Source organism: Pongo pygmaeus, chromosome 19, assembly GCF_028885625.2.
Source record: "Pongo pygmaeus isolate AG05252 chromosome 19, NHGRI_mPonPyg2-v2.0_pri, whole genome shotgun sequence".
NCBI classification, from domain to species: domain Eukaryota; kingdom Metazoa; phylum Chordata; class Mammalia; order Primates; family Hominidae; genus Pongo; species Pongo pygmaeus.
Window position 1 is genome coordinate 45,445,424 of NC_072392.2, and position 24,931 is coordinate 45,470,354.

At 42.5% G+C, this 24,931-nt stretch overlaps 1 protein-coding gene, 1 non-coding gene and 1 pseudogene across 3 annotated transcripts in view; 1 reads left to right on the plus strand and 2 right to left on the minus strand.

Annotated features, from left to right (window-relative positions):
- Window positions 1-24,931, plus strand: part of TAOK1 (TAO kinase 1) — a 162,483-nt gene that overhangs the window by 16,505 nt on the left and 121,047 nt on the right. The gene's annotated exons all lie outside the window — the stretch shown is intronic.
- Window positions 9,456-9,727, minus strand: LOC129016792 (translation machinery-associated protein 7B-like; annotated as a pseudogene).
- On the minus strand, window positions 16,787-16,892 carry LOC129018468 (U6 spliceosomal RNA). The gene has a single exon (XR_008495292.1). It is a non-coding gene; the product is annotated as a U6 spliceosomal RNA (small nuclear RNA).

Genomic DNA, 24,931 nt, shown 5'->3' on the forward strand with positions numbered 1-24,931 from the left:
TGAACTCCTGGGCTCAAGTGATCTTCCCATCTTAGCCTCCTGAGGAACCAGGACTGACTATAGGCACATATAGGAATGGGGACTTGCTGTGTTGTGTAGGCTGGTCTTGAACTCCTGGCCTTAAGCCATTCTCCTGCTTTGGCCTCCCAAAGTGCTGGGATTACAGGCATGAGACACCATGTCTGACTGTCTTTCTTCTTAAAATTTGTATTTTACTGGTTGTTCTTTTTTACTGCTTTTAACAGTAGGTGTCTCTCAACACAATGCTTTTCTCTGTCTCCCTCTCTTCCTGCTGCCTCCCTAACTCCATCCTTTATACCCAATTGCCTGACGGAGATAATCTTTTTTATTTTTATATTTTTTTGAGACAGAGTCTCACTCTGTCACCCATGCTTGAGTGCAGGGGCACAACCATGGCTCACTGCAACCTTGACCTCCCAAAGTTCAGGTGATCCTCCCACCTCAGCCTCCCTAGTACCTGGGACTACAAGTGCCCACCATTACACCTGGCTAATTTTTGTATTTTTTGTAGAGATGGGGTTTCGTCATGTTCCCCAGGCTAGTCTCGAACTCCTGGGCTCAAGCAATCCACCTGCCTTGGCCTCCCAAAGTGCTGGGATTACAGGCATGAGCCACAATGCCCAACTGAGGTATCTTACTCTTTTTGAAGACACGTTGGGGTGAACATATCTAAATTGAACTCATCTTCTTAAAGGTTCTCCTTATTTATCTACCTATTTCAATGTTAATAACATGTTTTGTTGTTTAGTTTTGTTTCTGAGGCAGAGTCTGGCTCTGTCACCCAGGCTGCTGGAGTGCAGTGGCATGCGCTGCAGCCTCGAACTCTTGGGCTTAAGTGAGCCTCCTGCCACAGCCTCCCAAATAGCTGGGACTGCAGGAGCATGCTGCCATTCATTCCTGACCAATGTTTTGATTTTTTGTAGAGATTTTCAAGATACTGTGCCAGGATACAGAAATGAGTCAGACTTGATCCTTCCCTAGCCTTGCCATATTGCCTAGGCTGGTCTCAAACTCCTGAGCTCAAGTGATACTCCTGCCTCAGCCTCCCAAGTAGCTGGGATTACAGGTGCATGCCACCACGCCTGGCTAATTTTTTGTACTTTAGTAGAGACGGGGTTTCACTGTATTGTCCAGGCTGGTCTCGAACTCCTGAGCTCAGGCAGTCCACCCGCCTCAGCCTCCCAAGGTGCTGGGATTACAGGCATGAGCCACCACACCAGGCCTCTGATGTGATTTCTATTGCTGTAAATGAGATTAGTCTTTTCTAGAGTTTCATAGAAATGGAATTATACAGTATGCGATTTTGTGTTTGGCTTCTTTCTCTTGGCATAATAGCTGTGATATTTATCTATGTTGTGTGTTTCATTAGGTCATTTCTTTTTATTGCTTAGTAATAGTCTAGTGTTTGGATATATCACTGTTTGTTTATGTTTACCTGTTGATTGATAATTGAATTATTTCCAGTTTTTGGCTATTATGAATAAGATTGCTAGCAATATTTGTATATAAGCCTTTTTATGGACATATACTTGTATATACGTGTGTGTGTGTGTGTGTGTGTGTGTGTGTGTATATATATATATATTTTTTTTTTTTTTTGAGATGGATTCTCACTCTTGCCCAGGCTGGAGTGCAGTGGTGCAATCTCAGCTCACTGCAAGCTGCGCCTCCCAGGTTCATGCCATTCTCCTGGTCAGCCTCCCGAGTAGCTGGGACTACAGGCGGCCGCACCATGCCTGGCTAATTTTTTGTATTTTTAGTAGAGACGGGGTTTCACCATGTTAGTCAGGATGGTCTCGATCTCCTGACCTCGTGATCCACCCGCCTCAGCCTCCCAAAGTGCTGGGATTACAGGCATGAGCCACCGCACCCAGCGTATGGACATGTATTTTTATTTCTGCTAACCCTAAGTCTTCTAAATTAGAAACTTTGGGATTATTTTTGATTTGTTTAATCTCTTTTCTCACCTATATTCACACAATAGGTTATGAAGTCGTGGGATTTCTTCTTTTGAAATGTGTTTCATTCTTTGTTCTCTTTTCCAAGTATCTGTAACATTCTTGTGAGAGGGTGTGTGTGTGTCTGTGTGTGTGTGTGTAGCCTTATTTTAGGAGTAGGGGATGTAAGGATGATTATGCAGATGATGTATTTGCTCAGTAAGGTTTAAAGTCAGGTGGGGATGCTGACATTGAATTTATAGGATGGGGAAAAGGGCTATTGCTGTTGGAAGCACTCTATCCGTAAAAGTATCATTTTAGTCCCTGTTTTGTTTTAGTCTTATTATTGTTGCTATTTTTAGTTTGTTTTTGTCCTGTTATGTATTCATGGATATGTATGTGGTGTAAAGTGGTGAAAAAGTTTATCGTCATGGATGTTCTCTTTGCTGTGTGAGCCTGGGCAAAGCACTTAATCTCTGGGCCTCAGTTCATTGTCTGTAAAATGGGAACAATAATACTTTCCACATAGTGTTAAAAGGATTAGATGCATTGTTACATGTATAGCTCTTAGTTTTGTTTTTGTTTTTTGAGACGGAGTTTTGCTCTTGTTGCCCAAGCTGGAGCACAATGGCACGATCTTGGCTCACCACAACCTCCGCCTCCCAGGTTCAAGCGATTCTCCTTCCTCACCCTCCCGAGTAGCTGGAATTACAGGCATTCACCACCACGCCTGGCTAATTTTTTTGTATTTTTAGCAGAAACGGGGTTTCACCATGTTAGCCAGGCTGGTCTTGAACTCCTGACCTCAGGTGATCCGCCCGCCTCGGCCTCCCAAAGTGCTGGGATTACAGGCACGAGCCACCACACCTGGCCTATACGTATAGCTCTTAGAATAGTACCTGGCATTATTGTGTTACATAAGTGTTGGCTAGGGTTTTTTTGTTTTTTTTTTTTTGAGATGGAGTCTTGCTCTGTCACCCAGGCTGGAGTGCAGTGGCGCGATCTCGGCTCACTGCTGCAACCTCTGCCTCCTGGGTTCAAGCGATTCTCCTGCCTCAGCTTCCCGAGTAGCTAGAATTACAGGCACCCACCACCATACCTGGCTAATGTATTTTTTTTTAGTAGAGACGGGGTTTCACCATGTTGGCCAGACTGGTCTTGAACTCCTGACCTCAGGTAATCCACCCGCCTTGGCCTCCCCAAGTGCTGGGATTACAGGCGTGAGCCACTGCGCTCAGCCAGCTAGTACTATTATCTTAATTCTACATTACTTAAAAGGCTGTCTTTTTCTCTCCCATTTCAGTTCCCCTTACATATTGGTATAAGACTTATCTCCTTATGTAGTATCTTATGTTTTACTTCTACAAACCTACAAAAGTACTTTCTTTTTACTTTTTTTTTTGAGACAGAGTCTCACTCTGTTGTCCAGGCTGGAGTGCAATGGTAGGATCTCAGCTTACTGCAACCTCTGCCTCTCACGTTCAAGCAATTCTCCTGCCTCAGCCTCCCAAGTAGCTGGAACTACAGGCACACACCGCCATGCCTGGATAATTTTTTTTTTTTTTGGTAGAGATGGGATTTCACCGTGTTGGTCAGGCTGGTCTCAAACTCCTGACCTCAAGTAATCCACCTGCCTCTGCCACCCAAAGTGCTGGGATTACCAGCGAGAGCCACTGTGCCTGGCCTACAGAAGTACTTTCTATATGATAATCTGGCAACTATTTGTGTGTATTTTTTTCAGTTGTGATGTACAAACAATAAAGTGCTTAAATGAATTTTTTTTTAACCAATGTATCTACTAAGATTAAGTTATGGAAAGTTTCCAGCTTTCCTGAAGGCTCCCTCGTGTCCCTTCTCCCTTAATAACCAATCCTCCATATCTGTTCTGACTCTTTACCATAAATACTTTTTGCATGTAATTGTTTTTAAAGATTATCTTTGATTGACCCCTTCATATCTATGCAGCTTGCTTTTCCTTCCTTCCTTCCTTCCTTTCTTCCTTTCTTTCTCCCTCTCTCTCTCTCTTTTTTTGAAACAGGATCTCACTCTGTCACCCAGGCTGGAGTGCTGTTGTGCGATCTCAGCTCACTGCAACCTCCATCTCCCAGGTTCAAGTGATTCTCCTGCCTCAGCCTCCCGAGTAGCTGGGACTACAGGCATGCGCCACCATGCCTGGCTAATTTTTGTATTTTTAGTAAAGACGGGGTTTCACCATGTTGATCAGTTGGTCTCGAACTCCTGACCTCAAGTGATCCTCCTGCCTCGGCCTGCCAAAGTGATGGGATTACAGGCGTTAAGCCACCACACCCAGCTGATACAGCCTATTTCTGATTACTGCCCAGCACACTTTGCTTATGTTCATGATGTCTCTTTTAGTGCCCTTTTGGTCTCATCTCTTCTTTCTCTCTGTCCATTCAAGTCCTCTTCCATTCAAGTCCTCTTCCATTCAAGTCCTCTTCCATGAAGTTGTCCCCAACTGCTTCAGCTTATACTGTCCTTGTTCTTCTCTAAGTTCTTTTTGGCTCATTTATCAGTGTCCCAGTTTAGTACTTAATGAGATATTTTCCTTTTTTTGTAAGTACTTAATTGTCTTAGCTTTTACTAGGACTATGGTTATTTTGTGTCCCTCCCATTTAATGCCTAGCATAGGACATACAGTACTAATTGTTGAATAGAATCTAATTGAATTTTTAAAGTTTAAGTTCTTTAAGTGTTGGATAGCAGCTAGCAGTTATAGTAGAGAATTTGGCAGTGAACTAGGGCAACTATTTATACAACGAAAGTAAAAAGCACAGCATAGTTTCATGAACCCATATAAATGTTGATGCTATTCCACTGTATTAGACCGTAGTAGAATCAGAAATGCTGAACCCATGGGAATTGCTTGTGTGGGTCTTGCACGGGAATTGCACAGTAGGTCTATGAACTTCCTGAGGTTGTGTACAAATTTGGTATGAATATGCACATGTGCATTTTTCTAGGGTAAGAATTCATACCTTAATTGGGTCTTCAAAAGTATCTGTGACTAAAAACATTAAGATCCTGTGATCTAGCAAAAAATGTCATTTTACGGATGAGACAACTGAGACTCAGAATTAAGACACAAGAGGAATGGCTTACTCATAGTCATTGTTATACATAATGGTGATCCTCAGTCAATAGGAAATATTAATTAGGTTCAATGTGGTCTGCCTTATAAAAAGGGAAATAAGACTCCATGGAAGTGTCTAAATACAGTTAGGAAATATTTCCATCCCAAATAGTTAAACTTAAAAAAATTGAGGTGAAATTCACATAACATAAAATTAATCATTTTAGGCTGGGTATGGTGGCTCACGCCTGTAAGCCCAGCACTTTGGGAGGCTGAGACCGGTGGATTGTTTGAGCTCAGGAGTTCAGACCAGCTTGGGCAACATGGCAAAATCCTGTCTCTACGAAAAGTACAAAAATTAGCTGGGCATGGTGGCATGTGTCTGTAGTCCCAGCTGCTTGGGAAGCAGAGGTGGGAGGATCACTTGAGTCTGGGAGGCGGAGGTTGTAGTGAGCGGAGATCACGCCACTGCACTCCAGCCTGGGTGGCAGAGTGAGACCCTGTCTCAAAAAACAAAAACAACAACAAAAATAACCATTTTAAAGTAAACAGTTCAGTGGCATTTAGTACATTCACAGTGTTGTATAACTACCATATGTATGTTCCAAAGCATTTTCCTTAACCCTCAAGCAAACCCTGCACCCATTTATTATAGCAGTTGCTCCCTATTTTCCTCTCTTCCGTCTCTGATAATCACCAGTCTTTGTTCTATGTCTATGGATTTGCCTATTCTGGATACTTCATAAAAAAGGAATCGTGCAATATTTGACCTTCTGTTTCTGGCTTCTTTTTTTTTTTTTTTTTTTTTTTTTGAGACGGAGTCGCTCTGTCGCCCAGGCTGGAGTGCAGTGGCATGATTTTGGCTCACTGCAAACTCCGCCTCCCGGGTTCACGCCATTCTCCTGCCTCAGCCTCCTGAGTAGGTGGGACTACAGGCACCTGCCACAAGGCCCAGCTAATTGTTTTGTATTTTTAGTAGAGACGGGATTTCACCGTGTTAGCCAGGATGGTCTCAATCTCCTGACCTCGTGATCCGCCTGCCTCAGCCTCCCAAAGTGCTGGGATTACAGGTGTGAGCCACCACGGCCGGCCTGTTTCTGGCTTCTTTTACTTAGCATAGTGTTTTTGGAGCTTCATCCATGGTGGAGCATGTGTCAGTACTTCATTATTATTTGAGACGGAGTCTTGCTCGGTCACCCAGGCTGGAGTGCAGGTGGCATGATCCCAGCTCACTGCAACCTCCACCTCCTGGGTTCAAGTGATTCTCCTGCCTCAGCCTCCTGAATAGCTGGGATTACAGGCACATGCCATTGTGCCTGGCTAATTTTTGTATTTTTAGTAGAAATGGGGTTTCACCATTTTGGCCAGGCTGGTCTTGAACTCCTGACCTCAAGTGAGCCACCCGCCTTGGCCTCCCGAAGTGCTGGGATTACAGGCGTGAACCACTGTGCCCAGCCCAATACTTTATTTATTTATTTATTTATTTATTTATTTGAGATGGAGTCTCGCTCTGTCAGTGAGCCTGGAGTGCGTTGGCACAATATCGGCTCACTGCAACCTCCGCCTCCCGGGTTCAAGCAATTCTCCTGCCTCAGCCTCCGAAGTAGTTGGGACTACAAGCACACACCACCATGCCCAGCTATTATTTTTGTATTTTTAGTAGAGACGGGGTTTCACCATGATGGCCAAGCTGGTTTTGAACTCCTGACCTCAAGTGATCCGCCCGCCTCGGCCTCCCAAAGTGTTAGGTTTACAGGCGTGAGCCACCGCACCCTGCCTACTTTAGTTTTGTTTATGGCTCAATAATATTCCATTATATTTATGTACCACAGTTTGTTTTCCCATTCATTTGGCGATGGACATGTGAGCCGTTTTATACCTTTTTTTTGCGCGGAGGTGGAGGAACGGAAGTTCGCTCTATTGCCCAGGTTGGAGTGCAGTGGCGCAATCTTGACCTAGGCTCACTGCAACCTCCGCCTCCCGGGTTCAAGCGATTCTCCTGTCTCAGCCTCCCAAATAGCTGGGATTACAGGTGCGTGGTACCACGCCAGGATAATTTTGATATTTTTAGTAGAGACGGGGTTTCACCATGTTCCCTGGGCTGGTCTGAACTCCTGAGCTCAAGCGATCCACCTGCCTCAGGCTCCCAGAGTGCTGGGATTACAGGCAGTGAGCCACTGTGCCCAGCTGTTTTATACTTTTTGGCTACTGTGAATAGTGCTAATATGAATATATTTGTACATTAATATGTACTGTTTTCAGTTTTTTGGATGTATACCTAAAAATGAAATTGGTGGGTCATATGATAATTAGGTGTTTAACTTTTTAAGGAAACGGCCACCTATTTCCCATAGTGGCTGAACCATTTTACGTTACCACCAAAAATATATGAAGGTTCCAGTTTCTCCACATCCTCTCCAACAATTACTTCCCATTAAAAAAATTTTATAGCCATCCTTGAGTGTGAAATGGTACTTCTTTGTAGTTTTGATTTGCATTTCCCTGGTGACTAATGATGTTGAGCATCTTTTCATGCACTCATTAGCCATTTGTTTATCTTCTATGGAAAAATATAAAATAAACTTCTAATTCTCAAAGAGGTCTGCTTCAGTTAGCAAGAAAAATCTTTGAAGATGTAAAGTATTTGGTGTTTCTATATAATTAAGTGCCAAACTGGTACAAATATAAAATACTATGGTAATTAAAAAGAGAAGATATGGTAAAACTGGTTTAAACTTTGAAAGCAAGTGTTTAAGAACCGTCTGTCATTATGTACAATTATAAACTGTAATGCAGATAAATTGGAGGTTTTTCTTGCTTCAAATATTCGCATATTACCCTTTGACTTGGCACTGAAAGATGTCTATTCAAATTTTCTGCATTAAGAAAGAACAGTTTTGCTGGGCGTGGTGGCTCATGCCTGTAATCCTAGCACTTTGGGAGGCTGAGGCAGGCGGATCACCTGAGGTCAGGAGTTCGAAACCAGCCTGGCTAACATGACAAAACCCCATCTCTACTAAAAATAGAAAAAATTAGCCGGGCATGGTGGCAGGCACCTGTAATCCAAGCTACTAGGAAGGCTGAGACAGGAGAATCGCTTGAACCCGGGAGACAGAGGTTGTAGTGAGCTGAGATTGCGCCGCTGCACTCCAGTCGGAGCGACACAGTGAGACTCCATTTCAAAAAATAAAAAAGATTATGTACAGGGATTTTATTGCAACATTATTTATTTTTATTTTTATTGGATAGATTTAGAAGTCTGATACTTTTTTTGCTCTTCTTCATTTCAAAGCATAGAGAGAAATAGTCACGTGGAAGATTCACAGTACCCATTAGATTTAATGGGAAAAAAAGCTAGTCTTAAGACTTCTCTTTGAGAAGTCTTCTTCTCAAAGAGAAATTAATTGGATCCTTGGAAAAGGGGCAGTTATACATTGGAAATGTATACAACAAATTAAATATTACATTATTTAATTAAATATTACATTAATTAAATAATACAACAAATTAAAAAGAACACATTGAGTGGCTTCTTTCCTTAATGCAAGCCGAAAGTATGTATTTGCCATCTTTTAGGCTTGTTTAATTTTAAAACTTTGATGAGTAAAATATTTTTAAGTAAAACTTGAGATTTTAGTTTTCCTCCTTGGAATTGTATTCAGTGTCGTGTTTGATACTACTGTAGAGAGGCAAAATTTGAACTCATTAATTTTCTAAAAGGGGTAATCATCTTCAGGGCAGGGTTATCTTTTATTCTTTTATATCTTTTAGTTTATTTAATCAATATTTGTTAAATGCAATTACAATCAAGTTTTTATCATATTTTCCCCTCCCACTTAATTATTTTTCAACCCAGCATCAAGGACAGTGCCGGGGATATGGTAAAGGTCTGGTAAATATTGAATAAATTATCCTTATTTTAGTTTACCAGTTTTTTTTTTTTTTTTTTTTTTTTTTTTTGAGGTGGAGTCTCACTCTATCGTCCAGGCGGGAGTGCAGTGGCACTTTCTTGGCTCACTGCAACCTCCACCTCCTGGGTTCAAGCAGTTCTGCCTGCCTCAGCCTCCTGAGTAGCTGGGATTACAGGCGTCTGCTACCATGCCTGGCTAATTTTTGTATTTTTTATTAGTGAGGGGTTTTGCCATGTTGGCCAGGCTGGTCTTGAACTGCTGATCTCAGGTGATCCACCTGCCTTGGCCTCCCTAAGTGCTGGGATTACAGGCGTGAACCACTGCGCCCGGCCCCTTCCCTCCATTTTTAAGTTGGGTTGTTCGTTTTCTTATTTAGTTTTTAATTCTTTATGTATTCAGGATAAGCCCTTATTAGATGTAGGTTTTGCAGGTACATTTTTTTCGTTCATGGCTTTTTGTTTCTTTCCACAGAAGTTTATTCTTAAATGTACAACAGGATCCATTACAACACTTCAGTCCAGCTATAGATGGCAAAAGATGTTATAGTAGGGAATGAAATCAAGGGTCACCATCGCCTCAGGCACATGGAGCAGCTTACTTTTTGCCAGATTTCTTAATTCCACCTGTGGCCAGGGGCCCCTTCCCTATAGTTTCTTCTGGTCCTCTTTTTGTGTCTACTTGAAAGCCTTGCCTTCCTTGTATATCTCCTTGGCCTGCTTTCTGGGCTGTTTCAGGGGTTTCTTCTTGCCATCTTTGTGGCTGGACATGGCACCTGCCGCCCCTTCCCCAGACCCTGCCACTGGAAACCCAGTTATGGCTTTTAAAATTTTTTCTTAATGATATCTTTCACAGAGCAGAAGTTTTTAATTTTGATAAAATCTAGTTCTTTCATTCTCTTCTCTCTCTTTCTTTTTCTTTCACAGGGTCTTACTCTGTCACCAAGGCTGCAGTAGAGTGGCATGATCATAGCTCACTGCAGCCTCGACTTCCCAGGTTCCAGTGATCCTTCTACCTCAGCATCCCAAGTAGCTGAGATCACAGGCGCACACCACCACACCCAGCTAATTTTTGTATTTTTAGTAGAGATGGGGTTTTGCCATGTTGCCCAGGCTGGTCTGAACTCCTGAGCTCAAGCGATCCATCTGCCTCAGGCTCCCAAAGTGCTGGGATTACAGGCATGAGCCACTATGCCCAGCTTCTTCGTTTTGTTTTGAGACAGGATCTTGCTCTGTTGCCAAAGCTAAAGTGCAGTGGTATGATTATAGCTCACTGAAACCTCAAACTCCTGGGCTCAAGTGATCCTCACATCTCAGACTCCTTAGTAGCTAGAACTGCAGGCACATGCCACCGTGCCTGGCTAATTTTTAAACTTTTTTTATTTTTTATTTTTATTTTTTGTAGAAATAGGGTCTTGTATGTTACCCAAGCTGGTCTCCAACTCCTGACCTCAAGTGATCCTCCCACCTTGGCCTCTCAAAGTGCTGGGATTACAGGTGTGAGCCACTGCACCCAGCCTATCGTAGCTTTATATAATCATTCCTTGATTCCTTGGTATCTGTGTGGGATTGGTTCCAGGACCCCTGTGGATACAATCCATGAATGCCTAAGTCACTTATATAAGATGATGTAGTGTTTGCATATAACCTACACACATCTTCCTGTATACTTTAAATCTTCTGTAGATTATTTATAATACTAAATACATTCCCTACACATCACTTCATTCTTCTGGATTCAGTGTACTACCTGGTGGATGGCAAATTCAAGTTTTGCTTTTTGGAACTTTGTGAAATTGTTTTTTTCTGAATATTTTTGATCCGAGATTGACTGAATCCAGGAATGTGGAACTAAGGATACAGGGGGCTGACTATAGTAAGTTTTGGCATCAATTAGAGTTCTTCACGTTTATTCTTTTATTCAAGTTGTTTTGGCTATTCTGGGTGCTTTGCTTTTTTTTTTTTTTTTTTAATGTATGTTTTAGAATCAGTTTGTCAGTTTCTTCAAAAAAGGCTGCTGGTTTTTTGGGATTTTGTTGAATCTTTGGATCATTAGTGGGACCACTGATATCCTGACAATACTGAGTCTCCCAGTCTATGAATTTAGTATATTTCTTCATTTATTCAGGTCTTTTTCTTATTTTTCTCATCAGTGTTTTGTAATTTTCAGCATACAAATCGTGCACACATTTGTTAGATTTATCTCTAAGTATTTTGTAATTTTTTTTTTTTTTTTGAGATGGAGTTTCACTCTTACTGACCAGGCTGGAGTGCAATGGCATGATCTCGGCTCACTGCAACCTCCGCCTCCTGGGTTCAAGCGATTCTCCTACCTCAGCCTCCCCAGTAGCTGGGATTACAGGCATGTGCCACCACACCCGACTAATTTTGTATTTTTAATAGAGACGGGATTTCTGCTTGTTGATCAGGCTGGTCTTGAACTTCCGACCTCAGGTGATCCACCTGCCTCGGCCTCCCAAAGTGCTGGGAATGTGAGCCACTGCACCCGGCAGTATTTTTTTTTTTTTGAGATGTAATCTCTCTTTCTGTTGTTTAGGCTGGAGTGCAGTGGTGTGATCAAGGCTCACTGCTGCATTCATCTCCCAGGCTCAAGCGATTCTCCCACCTCAACCTCCTAAATAGCTGGGACCACAGGCACACACCACCATGCCTGGCTAATTTATTTTGATTTTTAGTAGAGATGAGGTCTTGCTGTGTTACCCAGGATGGTTTTGAACTCCTGAGCTCAAGCGATCCTCCCACCTCAGCCTCCCAAAGTGCTAGAAGTATAGGCATGTGCCACTGAGCCCAGCCATGATTTTTAATTTTATTGAAAATGTTGTCTCCCCCCCCACCAAATTTCAGTTTCATTATGAGTATGTAAACATACAATTGTTTTTTTGTTTGTTTGTTTTTTGAGACAGGGTCTCACTCTGTTGCCCAAGCTCGAGTGCAGTGACAGAATCTTGGCTCATTGCAGCCTCACCCTCCCAGGCTCAAGTGATCCTCCCACCTCAGTCTCCCAAGTAGTTGGGACTACAAGTGTTGCTGCAACACCTGGCTAATTTTTTTTTTTTTCTTGAGATGGGGTCTCACCCTGTCACCCAGGCTGGGGTACAGTGGTGTGATCTCAGCTTACTGCAACCTCTGCCTCCTGGGCTCAAGCAGTCCTCCCTCCTCAGCCTCCCAAGTAGCTGGGACTACAGGTGCATGCCACCACGCCTGGCTTAATTTTTTATTTTTTTAGAGATGGTTTCTGCATGTTGCCCAGGCTGGTCACAGACTCAAGCAATTCACTCGCCTCGGCCTCCCAAAGTGCTGGGATTACAAGAATGAGCCACAGTGCCAACCATAATTGATTTTTTTTGATATTGACTTTGTATTCTGCAACCTTGATAAATTCACTTATTTCTGGTAGCTATTTTGTAGACTGGGATTTTCTGTGTACACAATTATGTTTATTAGTACAGTTTTATTTCTTCCTTGCCAGTCTGAATGCTTTTTTTTTTCTTCTTGCCTTGTTGCACTGGCTAGCTCCTAAAGTACAATATGAAGGTGGATATCCTTGTCTTATTCCCTATCTTATGAGGAAAATACTTAATCTTTTTTTTTTTTTTTTTTGAGACGAAGTTTCGCTCTTGTTGCTCAGGCTAGAGTGCAATGGCACGATCTCAGGTCACTGCAATCTCCGCCTCCTGGGTTCAAGCGACTGCTGCCTCAGCCTCCCGAGTAGCTGGGATTACGGGCATGCGCGAGCACGCCTGGCTAATTTTGTGGTTTTAACAGAGATGAGGTTTCTCCATGTTGGTCAGGCTGATCCCGAACTCCTGACCTCGTGATCCGCCTGCCTTGGCCTCCCAAAGTGCTAGGATTACAGGTGTGAACCACCGCGCCCAGCCGGAAAATACTTAATCTTTTATCATTGCATATGATATTAGCTATAGGGATTTTTTTTTTTCTTTTTGAGGCAGCGTCTCGCTCTGTCATCTAGGCTGGAGTGTAGTGGCGCAGTCTCAGCTCATTGCAACCTCTGCCTCCCAGGTTCAAGTGATTCTTCTGCCTCAGTTTCCCAAGTAGCTGAGATTACAGGCACCCACCACCATGCCCGGCTAATTACTGTATTTTTTGTAGAGACAGGGTTTCCCCATGTTGGCCAGGATGGTCTCAGTCTTCTCGACCTTGTGATCCACCTGCCTTGGCCTTCCAAAGTGCTGGGATTACAGGTGTGAGCCACCGCATCTGCCCGGTTATACTTTTTTAGACTAATAAAGTGAATTATATGGATTGATTTTTACTCCTGAGAAGAATCCCACTTGATGATGATATATTCTTTTTATAAACTGCCAGCATCTATTTGTAAATGTTTTGTTGCAATTTTTGCATTATATCTGTTTGAGATACTGGTTTATAGTTTTCTTGTTGATGTCTGGTTTTGGTATCATGGTAATGTTGACCTCATAATATAAGTTGATAAATGTTTATATGCTGGAAGAGTTTATGTAGAAGTGGTATTATTTCTTCTTAGATATTTGATAGAATTTCCCTGTGAAACCATCTGGGCCTAGAGTTTTCTCTAGGCAAGCCTTTTAATTATGAATTATATTTCTTTAGTAGAAACAGTGAATTAGGTTATCTTTTTTTGTTTGTCTCGCTGTGTCACCCAGGCTGGAGTGTAGTGGCACCATCACAGCCCACCGAAGCTTGACCTCCTGGGTTCAAGTGATCCTCCTGCATCAGCCTCCCAAGTAGCTGGAACCACATGCAAATGCCACCACTCCTAGCCTGTTAAAAAATTTTTGGGGGGTAGAGATTGGGTTTTGGCATGTTGGTTGGGCTGGTCTCGAACTCCTGGGCTCAAGTGATCCTCCCCACTCGGCTTCTTATAGTACTAGGGTTATAGGTGTGAGCCACTGTGCTATCCTCTATTTATCCTTTTTTTTTTTTTTTTTTTTTTTTTTTTTTTTTTTTTTGAGACGGAGTCTTGCTGCGTCGCCCAGGCTGGAGTGCAGTGGCACAATCTTGGTTCACTGCAAGCTCCACCTCCTGGGTTCACGCCATTCTCCTGCCTCAGCCTCCCGAGTAGCTGGGACTACAGGTGCCTGCCACCATGCCCAGCTAATTTTTTGTATTTTTAGTAGAGACGGGGTTTCACTGTGTTAGGCAGGATGGTCTCAATCTCCTGACCTCGTGATGCACCCGCCTCGGCCTCCCAAAGTGCTGGGATTACAGGTGTGAGCCACCGCGCCCGGCCTGTCCTTTTTTTTTAATTTATTTTTTGAGATGGAGTCTCGCTCTGTTGCCCAGGCTGGAGTGCAGTGGCGCAATCTCGGCTCGCTGCCATCCCCACCTCCTGGGTTTAAGCGATTCTCCTGCCTCAGCCTCCTGAGTAGCTGGAACTACAGGCGTGTGCCACCACACCCAGCTAATTTTTTTTTTTTTTTAATATTTTTAGTAGAGACTGGGTTTCATCATGTTGGCCAGGCTGGTCTCGACCTCCTGACCAGCCTCAGGTGATCCGTCCGCCTCAGCGTCCCAAAGTGCTGGCATTACAGGCATGAGCCACTGCTCCCGGCCCCTCTGTTTATTTTTGAATGAACTTTGATAGTTTATGTTTTTTCAGAGACTCTCCATTTCATGGGAGTTATCAGATTGACTGGTAAAATTACTCATAATAATCCCATATTTTTCTTTTAATGTTGATAGCATCTGTAGTGATATCACCTCTTCAATTCCTGATACTGGTAATTTATTTCTTCTCTCTCTTTGGCATTAGTTTGTCTACAGTTACCTAGCTAGCTTTTGAGGATGGGCATGCTACTGCACGCCTACAATCCCAGCACTTTGGGAAGCAGAGGTGGGTGGATCACGAGGTCAGGAGTTCGAGACCAGCCTGACCAACATGGTGAAACCCCATCTCTACTAAACATACAAAAATTAACCGGGCGTGGGGGCAGGTTCCTGTAATCCTAGCTACTCAGGAGGCTGAGGCATGAGAATCACTTCAATCTGGGAGGCAAAGGTTGCAGTGAGTTGAGATCGCCTCATTGCACTGTAGCCTGGGTGACAGAGCAAGACTCCATCTCAAAAAACAACAACAACGACAACAACAAAAATCTAGCTGTTGGTGTCATTGACTTTTCTTTATTGGTTTCTTTTTTTTTTCCCCATTGTTTTTTTGACTTTGGCTCATTATTTCCTTTTGCTGTGTTGTGTTTAATTTGCTGTTCCTTTTTTTTTTTTTTTTTTTAAGTTTCTTAATCTGGATGCTTATATTTTGGTACTAAATCTTTCTTTTCTCTCTCTTTTTTTTTTTTTTGAGGCAGAGTCTCCCTCTGTCTCCCAGGCTGGAGTGCAGTGGCGCGATCTTGGCTCACTGCAAACTCCGCCTCCTGGGTTCACGCCATTCTGCTCAGCCTCCCGAGTAGCTGGGACTACAGGTGCCTGCTACCACGCCTGGCTAATTTTTTTCTATTTTTTAGTGGAGACGGGGTTTCACCGTGTTAGCCAGGATGGTCTCAATCTCCTGACCTCATGATCCACCTGCTCCGGCCTCCCAAAGTGCTGGGATTACAGGCGTGAACCACCACGCCCAGCCTCTTCTAATACAAGGATTTAATGTTATAAAATTTTCCTGTGTCCCTGTATTTCAATTCAAAATATTTTCCAATTTCACTTTTATATTTCTCTTTGACAAACCGTGTGTATTTAGAAGTGTGTTGTTTAATTTTTAAATATTTAGGAATTTTCTTGATATTTTTCTGATTTTTGATTTCTGACTTAATTCTGTGTGGTCGGAAAACTTACTGTCTGAATTTAATTCTTTATTTATTAAGACTTGTTTCAGGCTGGGCATGGTGGCTCACATCTGTAATCCCAGCACTTTGGGAGACTGAAGCACGCGGATTGTTTGAGGTCAGGAGTTCGAGACCAGCCTGCCCAACATGGCGAAACCCCGACTCTACTAAAAATACAAAAAATTAGCCAGGCGTGGTAGTGGACGCCTGTAATCCTAGCTACTCTGGAGGCTGAGGCAGGAGAATAGCGTGAACCCGGGAGGCGGAGGTTGCAGTGAGCCAAGATCGTGCCACTGCACTCCAGCCTGGGTGACAGAGTAAGACCCTGTCTCAAAAAAAAAAAAAAGCAAACTTGTTTCATGGCCCAGTATATGGTCTATTTTGGTTGTTCTGTACATACTTGAGAAGAATATGTATTCTTCATTTGTTGTGTATAGTGTTCTATAAATGAGAATTAGGTCAAGTTAGCACTTTGGGAGGCCGAGATGGGCAGATCACAAGGGCAGGAGATCGAGACCATCCTGGCTAAAATGGTGAAACCCCGTCTTTACTAAAAATACAAAAAAATTAGCTGGGCATGGTGGCGGGCGCCTGTAGTCCCAGCTACTTGGGAGGCTGAGGCAGGAGAATAGCGTGAACCTGGGAGGCGGAGCTTGCAGTGACCCAAGATCCTGCCACCTGCACTCCAGCCTTGGCAATAGAGCGAGACTCCCTCTCAAAAAAAAAAAAAAAGCAAATAGAGACACGGTAACATTTGCTAAGGAAAGAAAAGAAATACTGGGCAGAGAAATAGGAAGACTCATCCACTTCTCCTTGGTTGCTAAAGTATAGAAGTTGGGTGACCTACATGTCTTTCTTTGGAAGTTGTGCTTATCAGAAAAAAGGAGGTCAGTAGTAGGAGATGTCTATTTTTGTGTCATGTGTTAGATTACTTGTCAGAAGTTTTCTTTGTTGACTGCTGACCTTTAGTTTCTCTTTTTGCCATTTAGAAAATAGTTTGAAGTTTTGTACAACTTACATAAGTTTTAAATTTTTTTTTTAAATGGAACGTTTCATGAATTTGTATGTCATCCTTGCTCAGCAGCCAGGCTAATCTCTGTATTGTTCCAGGTTTTTAGTATATGTGCTGCTGAAGTGAGTACATGTAAGTTTCTTTTGGAATATTTTAACAATTTTGGGGGATTGTCATTTTTCATTATAGATTATATACAAAATGTATTAGTCTACCTGTACTAAAGATTAATGTGCTATTGAGATATACTACTTCGTCTCCATTATAACAACCAGATAGTTAGCAGTACAATTATTTAAAAGTTAGATCATTAAATTTATTAGTAAATAATTATTGGTTTTGGTTTTTTGAGGTAGAATCTCACTCTGTCTCCCAGGCTGGAGTGCAGTGGCACTATCCCGACTCACTGTGACCACCACCTCCCAGGTTCAAGGGATTCTCCTGCCTCAGCTTTCCCAGTAGCTGGGATTACAGACACACACCACCACGCCCGGCTAATTTTTTTTTTTATTTTTAGTAGAGATGGGGTTTTACCATGTTGACCAGGCTGGTTTCAAACTCCTGACTTCAAATGATTTGCCTGCCTCGGCCTCCCAAAGTGCTGGGATTGCAGGTGGGAGCCACTGTGTCCGGCCCATTTTTGTTCACTTTAAAACTTATATCCAAGCTTGGTGGCTCCTGCCTGTAATCCCAGCACTTTGGGAGGCTGAGCCGGGTGGACAGCTTGAGTTCATGAGTTTGAGACCAGCCTGGGCAGCGTGGCGATACCCCATCTGTACAAAAAATATAAAAATTAGCTGAGTAGGGTGGTGTGTGCCTATAGTCCCAGCTACTCGGGAGGCTGAGGTAGGAGGATGGCTTGAGCCTGGGAGAGCTGAGATTACACCACTGCATTCCAGCCTGGGTGGTAGAGCCAGATCTTGTCAAAAACAAAAAAAACAAAAACAAAAAAACCAAACTTTTTACTTTAGTAAGGGAGATATTGAAAGATGATAAATTATGTTTGAAAATATCATTCTTCTAATCTAAGATCAAGTGAAATTAGAATCTGTTAAAATTGATAGGTAATTTAAATATTGTAAAATTTATCTTATTTTAATGCATTTTACATAAGAATGAATCAGTTTTTGGTTTTTTTTTTTTTTTTTTTTTTTTGAGACGGAGTCTCGCTCTGTTGCCCAGGCTGGAGTGCAATGGCGCGATCTCAGCTCACTGCAAGCTCCGCCTTCTGGGTTCACGCCATTCTCCTGCCTCAGCCTCCCGAGTAGCTGGAACTACAGGCGCCCGCCACCACGCCCGGCTAATTTTTTGTATTTTTAGTAGAGACGGGGTTTCACCGTGTTAGCCAGGATGGTCTCGATCTCCTGACCTCGTGATCCACCCGCCTCGGCCTCCCAAAGTGCTGAGATTACAGGCGTGAGCCACCGCACCCAGCCAAGAATGAATCAGTTTGATTCATGGTTACATTGATTTGGCACCTACTATGTTTAGGTGCTATGTAGTAGATGAAAATGTAAAGGTGAAGAAATGTGACTTGTATCTGCAGAGAGCGTATTGTTCCAGGGTAGGAAATCAATGGAGAAAATAAGTAATTATAAGCTAGTATGATAAGTGCAATATCAGAGATATTTTTATATTACAGAAACACAGAAGAGGGTTCTGAATCCAAATTAGAGATTAGGGAAGAGAGTAAGTATAGTAGTCTGGGAGGACATCTAGGAGATAGTTGCTGAGCCAAAGGTAGAAAAAAAGACATTCTGAGATGCAGTAAAAGGCTAGAAGAAAGAGAATATGGGAAGTATGTGTGGCTCTAAGCCAGGGGCATCTGTCTAAGGGGTGAGTGAGGACTGAAATTCAGCCTGTGCTGTGCTATGCATTATCCATGTCTTGTGCTTATGGAGTTGCATATCCTTAAAAGGAGTCCCTTTTTCAAATTTCTTCAAAGGTTCAGTAGCTTAAGAGGCCCCTCATATGTGGGACCAGCTGTTGGTACATTGTATGATCTGTTGTGGATTTTGAATTTGATTTTCTATGCCTGTTATTCTCTAACTTAGATCTGAGCAACTTCAGGGTGTTTTGGAGTGGCATCCTGGTGAGACTAAGGAAACACCTAAATAACTTCTTATATTTTCCTTGAATATTTTATAGTAAAGCAAAATAGATTATATGCTAGAGCTAAGCTGTCCAATATGGTAGCCCCTAGCTACCATAAATTTAAGTTAAACTTAATAAAAATTAAATAAAATTCAGTTTCTTAGTTGCACCAACTACATTTCAAGTGGAATTGGATGAGAATTGATATACAAGGGAACAATGAAATAGATTTGGAAGGGTGGGTAAGATTTGTAGGCAGACATGGGGGTTTTGTGGATAGCATTCCAAGTGGAGAGAATAACATTAATGAATGTAATGCCATTGGTGGAAAATAAGTTTAGAAATGTAGTTTGGACTGAAATGGGGAGAACCCTGAAAACTTAAAGTTAACCTGGAGAAGATTATATAATATTGAGAACTTGTAGGTTAAAGTTTTTGAGCAGGAAGGTTGAGTGATTCTTTAAAAGTGCTTTAGAGATCTTGGCTGGGTGCGATGGCTCATGCCTGTAATCCTAGCACTTTGGGAGGCTGAGGCGGGTGGATCCCTTGAGGTCAGGAGTTTGAGACCAGTCTGGCCAACATGGTGAAACCCTGTCTTTACCAAAAAATACAAAAATTAGCCAGGTGTGGTGTTGCACGCCTGTAGTCCCAGCTACTTGGGAGGCTGACGCAGGAGGATCGCTTTGAACTCTGTCTCAAAAAAAAAAAAAAAAGAAAGAAAGGAAAGAAATGCTTTAGAGATCTTATTTGAGTTAGGAGTGATGTATCTGTTAGGGTTTTTGGAAGTAGAGAAATGATACCAACTATCTTAAGAATAATTTTCTTGGCCAGGTGCAGTGGCTCACGCCTGTAATCCCAGCACTTTGGGAAGCCAAGGCGGGCGGATCACTTGAGGTCAAAAGTTCCATACCGGCCTAGCCAACATGGTGAAACCTTGTCTCCACTAAAAATACAAAAATTAGCTGGGCATGGTGGTGGATGCCTGTAATCACAGCTGCTCGGGAGGTTGAGGCACGAGAATTATTTGAATCCGGGGGCGGAGGTTGCAGTGAGCTGAGATTGCGCCACTGCACTCCAGCCTGGGCAACAGGGTGAGACTCTTGTCTCAAAAAAAAAAAAGAAGAATTTTATTATAAGACTATTAAGTTGCTTGTAGACTGAAAAGGAAGGCTGGAGAGAGTCTAGGATAGCTCCTGGGGTCTTGATACAAGGAATGAATAGACAGTTTCATCAGGATGCCACTCAAATGAATAAGTGCCAACCGTTTTTTTCCGGACTTGTATCATTTGTTCAAGATTCAGGATTTCCAAAAACCAAGTACATTTTTCCTAGAGGGGAATACCTAGGCAGAGGAGAGGTAATATCTCAAAAGGAAATCTAAGACCATTACTAAAACATCCTCATAGATGTTGGGAGGCTGAGCAAGAAGCTGTTCTTTACAGGTGTACAGAATGGACTAAAGGGAATAAGACTAGAGATTGGAATGCTTGAGAGGTGTTTTGCTGTAGAACAGACAAGAGGTAACAGAGACCTAAACAAAAAGTAGTGGCAGTGGGATTGGCAGTGAGGGTTTTGATGTGAAAAATGCCATGGAGGTAGAATCTGTAAAATTTAGTAACAAATACTTATTTTTAAATACACAGATGACTGTAGAGTGCCTAGATAACCTAGAGAAAGTTGATGATGAGGTATGGAAATCTGGCTCTGTTACTTAGTAGCTATATGATAGTGAGCAAATTACTTACATTCTTTGAACTTCAAGTATAATTTGAGGTGATAATTATTTTAAAACAGTTGTGAGAATTGTATATGTATTTTTATTTTTTGAGACAAGATCTGGCTTTTACGCAGGCTGGAGTGCAGTGGGTCAACTGCAGCCTCTGCCACCTGGGTTTGGGGGATCCTCCCATCTCAGCCTCCCAAGTCGCTGGGACTGCAGTTGCGCACCACAATGCCTGACTAAATTTTTTTTTTTTTTTTTTTTTTGTAGAGACAGGGTTCCACCATGTTGCCCAGGCTTGTCTCGAACTCCTAGGCTCAAGTGATCCTCTGCCCTCGACCTCCCAGAGTGCTGGGATTACAGGTGTGAGCCACTGCGCCCACCCCAGTTATGAGAATTAAATAAGCAAAATGCCTGGAATATAGCGAGCAGTCAATGAGTGTTAGTTCCCTTCCCTATTAAACAGAAAAATAGAGAATATTTCTTTTGATTGTTCTTTTGTTTGAGGGTGCTGCAGGCAGGTGCTATAGTTTGTTATCTCTGTATACTTGGTTTTAGAACTTAATGCCTTTCTAGATGGGTATTCTTATGAAAGCAGATGGGAAGTATTCTGGATTAGAAATCAGTTTCAGATTTAGAATTTTAAAATAAGCCTTTTGTTTTTACTTAATAATTTCAGATGTACAGAAAAAGTGCAAAGAAGATAGTACAGAGTTCTTGTATACCTTTTGTCTACTTTCCTCTGATTTTTTTTTCTTTTCTTTTTTTTTTTTTTTTTTTTTTTTTTTTTTTGGAGAGTCTCACTCTGTCCCCCACACTGGGGGACACTACACCCTCTGTCTCCTGGGTTCAAGTGATTCTTGTGTCTCAGCCTCCCAAGTAGCTGGGATTACAGGTGCATGCCACCAGGACCGGCTAATTTTTGTATTTTTTAGTAGAGACAGTGTTTCACCATGTTGGCCAGACTGGTCTCAAACACTTGACCTCAAGTGATCCGGCCACCTCAGCCTCCCAAAATGCTGGGACTACAGGCGTGAGCCACCATGCCTGGCCTTTCCTCTAATGTTAACATTTTAAATAACCATGGTACATTTGTCAATGCTAACACGTTAACATTGTTACAATATTATTAACTAAACTACCAATTTTATTCAGATTTTCCACTAACATGCTTTTTCTGTTTCAGGATCTAATTTAGGATACCACCTTGTATTTAGTACCTTTAGGTTTTTTAGTTATAGTTTTGTTATTAACTGTGACCTTAAGCACGCCGCCCAACCCTTCAGGCACTTGTCCATCTAAGATACCTTTTATCTCTGAAGTTTTGAGTTTGTTTAATATCTGTCATACAGTGTGCCCTATTTATTTTGAAATAAATAAGACTATAAGATCTAATCAATACAGTTGATCTTGTTGACAGTAAAATTTAATTTTTATCTTGTAATTTTACTTTAGTATTAAAGGAAAACTATAATAATGTTGAGTTTTGGGAAAACTCACAGGAGCTTTTTCTTCCATTTGAATCAAAAAGATAAAAAGAGAGGGCTTGTATTTTTGTCACCAGTAGAGGGTCATGACTTCAGGTTCTTGGCATTTTGGACAAAGAATTGGTTAAAATGTCCAGCAAAGCAAAGAAAGAATGAAGTAACAAAAGAACGAAAGCAGGGATTTATTGAAAATGAAAGTACACTCCACAGTGTGGGAGCAGACCTGAGCAGCGTCTCAAGGAGCCCAGATGTAGAATCTTCTTGGGTTCAAATACCCCCTAAAAGTTTCCCATTGGCCACTTCATGCTCACCTCATGTAACTGAAGTGGTAGCCTGCAATCAATTTGATTGGTTGGGGAAAGCAGCCCACCAGAGGCTGATGTGAAGTTACAAAGGTCACGCTCCTGTGCAAACATCTGATTGGTTGCAAAAACTTTGTAACTTCGCATCTGCAAAAAGCAACCAATCAGAGGCTAGGGTGAAGTTACAAAGTTGCAAACGAAGACTCCACCAGCAATCAGTCTGATTTGTTGGGGACAGCCAATATCCCATCTGCAGTACTCAGGAAAGGTCAAAAGGAGTCACCTCTGGTCCTTTTGTTACTTAGGCATGGAAAGTTAGGATTTTCCTTTCAATTTAGTTCTAGGAAGTTGGCATCAAACAGCCTTAGGTTCCCTGCCTCCAGACCCTATTCTCCTGCCTCATCTTCCCCCGAGAGATGTGATCCCCATAGATCTGTATGGGAAGCAGAGGGACTGAAGGTCTTTTCTTCTGTAACTGCTTCATGCTGATTTGGGGCATAGTCCCTACCTGTTGGAGATCACGGAACTCTCACCCTGTTCTGTCTAGTGGAAGGAGGGTAGCTTTTTGATGGCCAGGGGTGGTATCTTCACCTGGAACTGGCTGGAACCTTTGCTGCATGATCATCTGAAGTTTGGTGGTCTCTAGGTGAGGGGAAATGAAATTGATTAAAAGACTTAATGGGAATTTTGGGAGTGGATGCCTATGCTGTTATAGAAATTTGCTGGAGAAAAAACAAAACCTAGTCTGTTCTAGAATCTGTGTGTTTCCTTAAAGTCTTAGCACAAGTGATTCCATTTTGGTTTGGTTTGTTGGGGCCCAGTGCATGAGCTTAGTCCAAAACAATGACCTCCCAGAATTTTGTTTAAAAAAACTCCCCCTTTTTAGTCAGGTTCTCACTTAGGTGAGAGTGCTTGAGCTCTGGAGTTTGAGGCCAGCCTGGGCATCATAACAAGACTTTGTCTCTACTAAAAAGAAAACATATTAGTTGAGCATGGTGGTGTGTGCCTGTAGTCTCAGCTGCTTGGGAGGCTAAGGTGGGAGGATCACTTGAGCCCAGGAAATCAAAGCTGCAATGAGCTGTGCTTGTGTTACTGCACTCCAACCTGGGCAACGGAGCGAGACCCTGTCTCTAAATAAATAAATTAAAAAAAAAAAACTTAGGTTTTTGGATTACTAAATTGGATACATTAGTGTGACACACTTTAATTTTATAGGCAACTCAGAAGATTGGCTTGAATGACTAGATTATTTTGAGTTAGAAATTTCTTTGAGATATTGAAGTAGAGACATCATACGGTTTTATAAGTAAATAAATGTAAATAAGTATGTTTATAAGTTAAATTTTTTTTTTGAGACAGAGTTTTGCTCTTGTCACCCAGGCTAGAGTGCAATGGCGCGATCTCGGCTCACTGCAACCTCTGCCTCCTTGGTTCAAGCATTTCTGCCTCAGCCTCCCGAGTAGCTGGGATTACAGGTGCCCACCACCATGCCTGGCTAATTTTTTTTTTTTTTTTTGAGATGGAATCTCATCCTGTTGCCCAGGCTGGATTGCAGTGGTGCAATCTCGGCTCACTGCAACCTCTGACTCCCGGATTCAAGCGATTCTCCTGCCTCAGCCTCCTGAGTAGCTAGGAATACAGGCGTGAGCCACCACACCATGCTAATTTTTGTTTTTTTAGTAGAGATGGGTGCCGAGAGCAGCTCAGTGTGCCGAGACCAGCTCAGTCGTGGAGACCCTAACCCAGCGTTGCTAGAGGAATTAAAGACACACACACAGAAATATAAAGTGTGGAGTGGGAAATCAGGAGGCTGACAGCCTTCAGAGCTGAGAGCCTCAAACAGAGTTTTACCCACATATTTATTGACAGCAAGCCAGTGATAAGGGTTGTTTCTATGGATTATAGATTAACTAAAATGGGAAACAAAGGGATGGGCCAAAACAAAGGTATGGGCTCTGGCAAGTTATCTGCAGCAGGAGCATGTCCTTAAGGCACGGATCACTCATGGTATTGTGTGTGGTTTAGGACCGCCTTAAGCAGTTTTCCATCCTGGGTGGGCCAGGTGTTCCTTGCCCTCATTTCGGTAAACCTACAACCTTCGGCGTGGGCATCATGGCCATCACGAACATGTCACAGTGCTGCAGAGATTTTGTTTATGGCCAGTTTTAAAAGGGGCCAGTTTATGGCCAGATTTGGAGGCCTATTCCCAACAGACGGGGTTTCACCATATTGGACAGGCTGATCTCAAACTCCTGACCTCGTGATCCACCCGTCTCGGCCTCCCAAAGTGCTGGAATTACAGGCGTGAGCCACTGTGCCCGGCCTGCCTGGCTAATTTTTGTATTTTTTAGTAGAGACGGGGTTTCACCATGTTGACCAGGCTGGTCTTGAACTCCTAACCTCAGGTGATCCACCCACCTTGGCCTCCCAAAGTGTTGGATTACAGGCGTGAGCCACCACACCTGTCCAAATTTTTTTTTTAGAGAGAGACAGAGTTGTGCTCTGTTTCTCAGATCATAGCTTACTGCAGCCTTAAACTCCTGTGCTCAAGGGAGCCTTCTGCCTT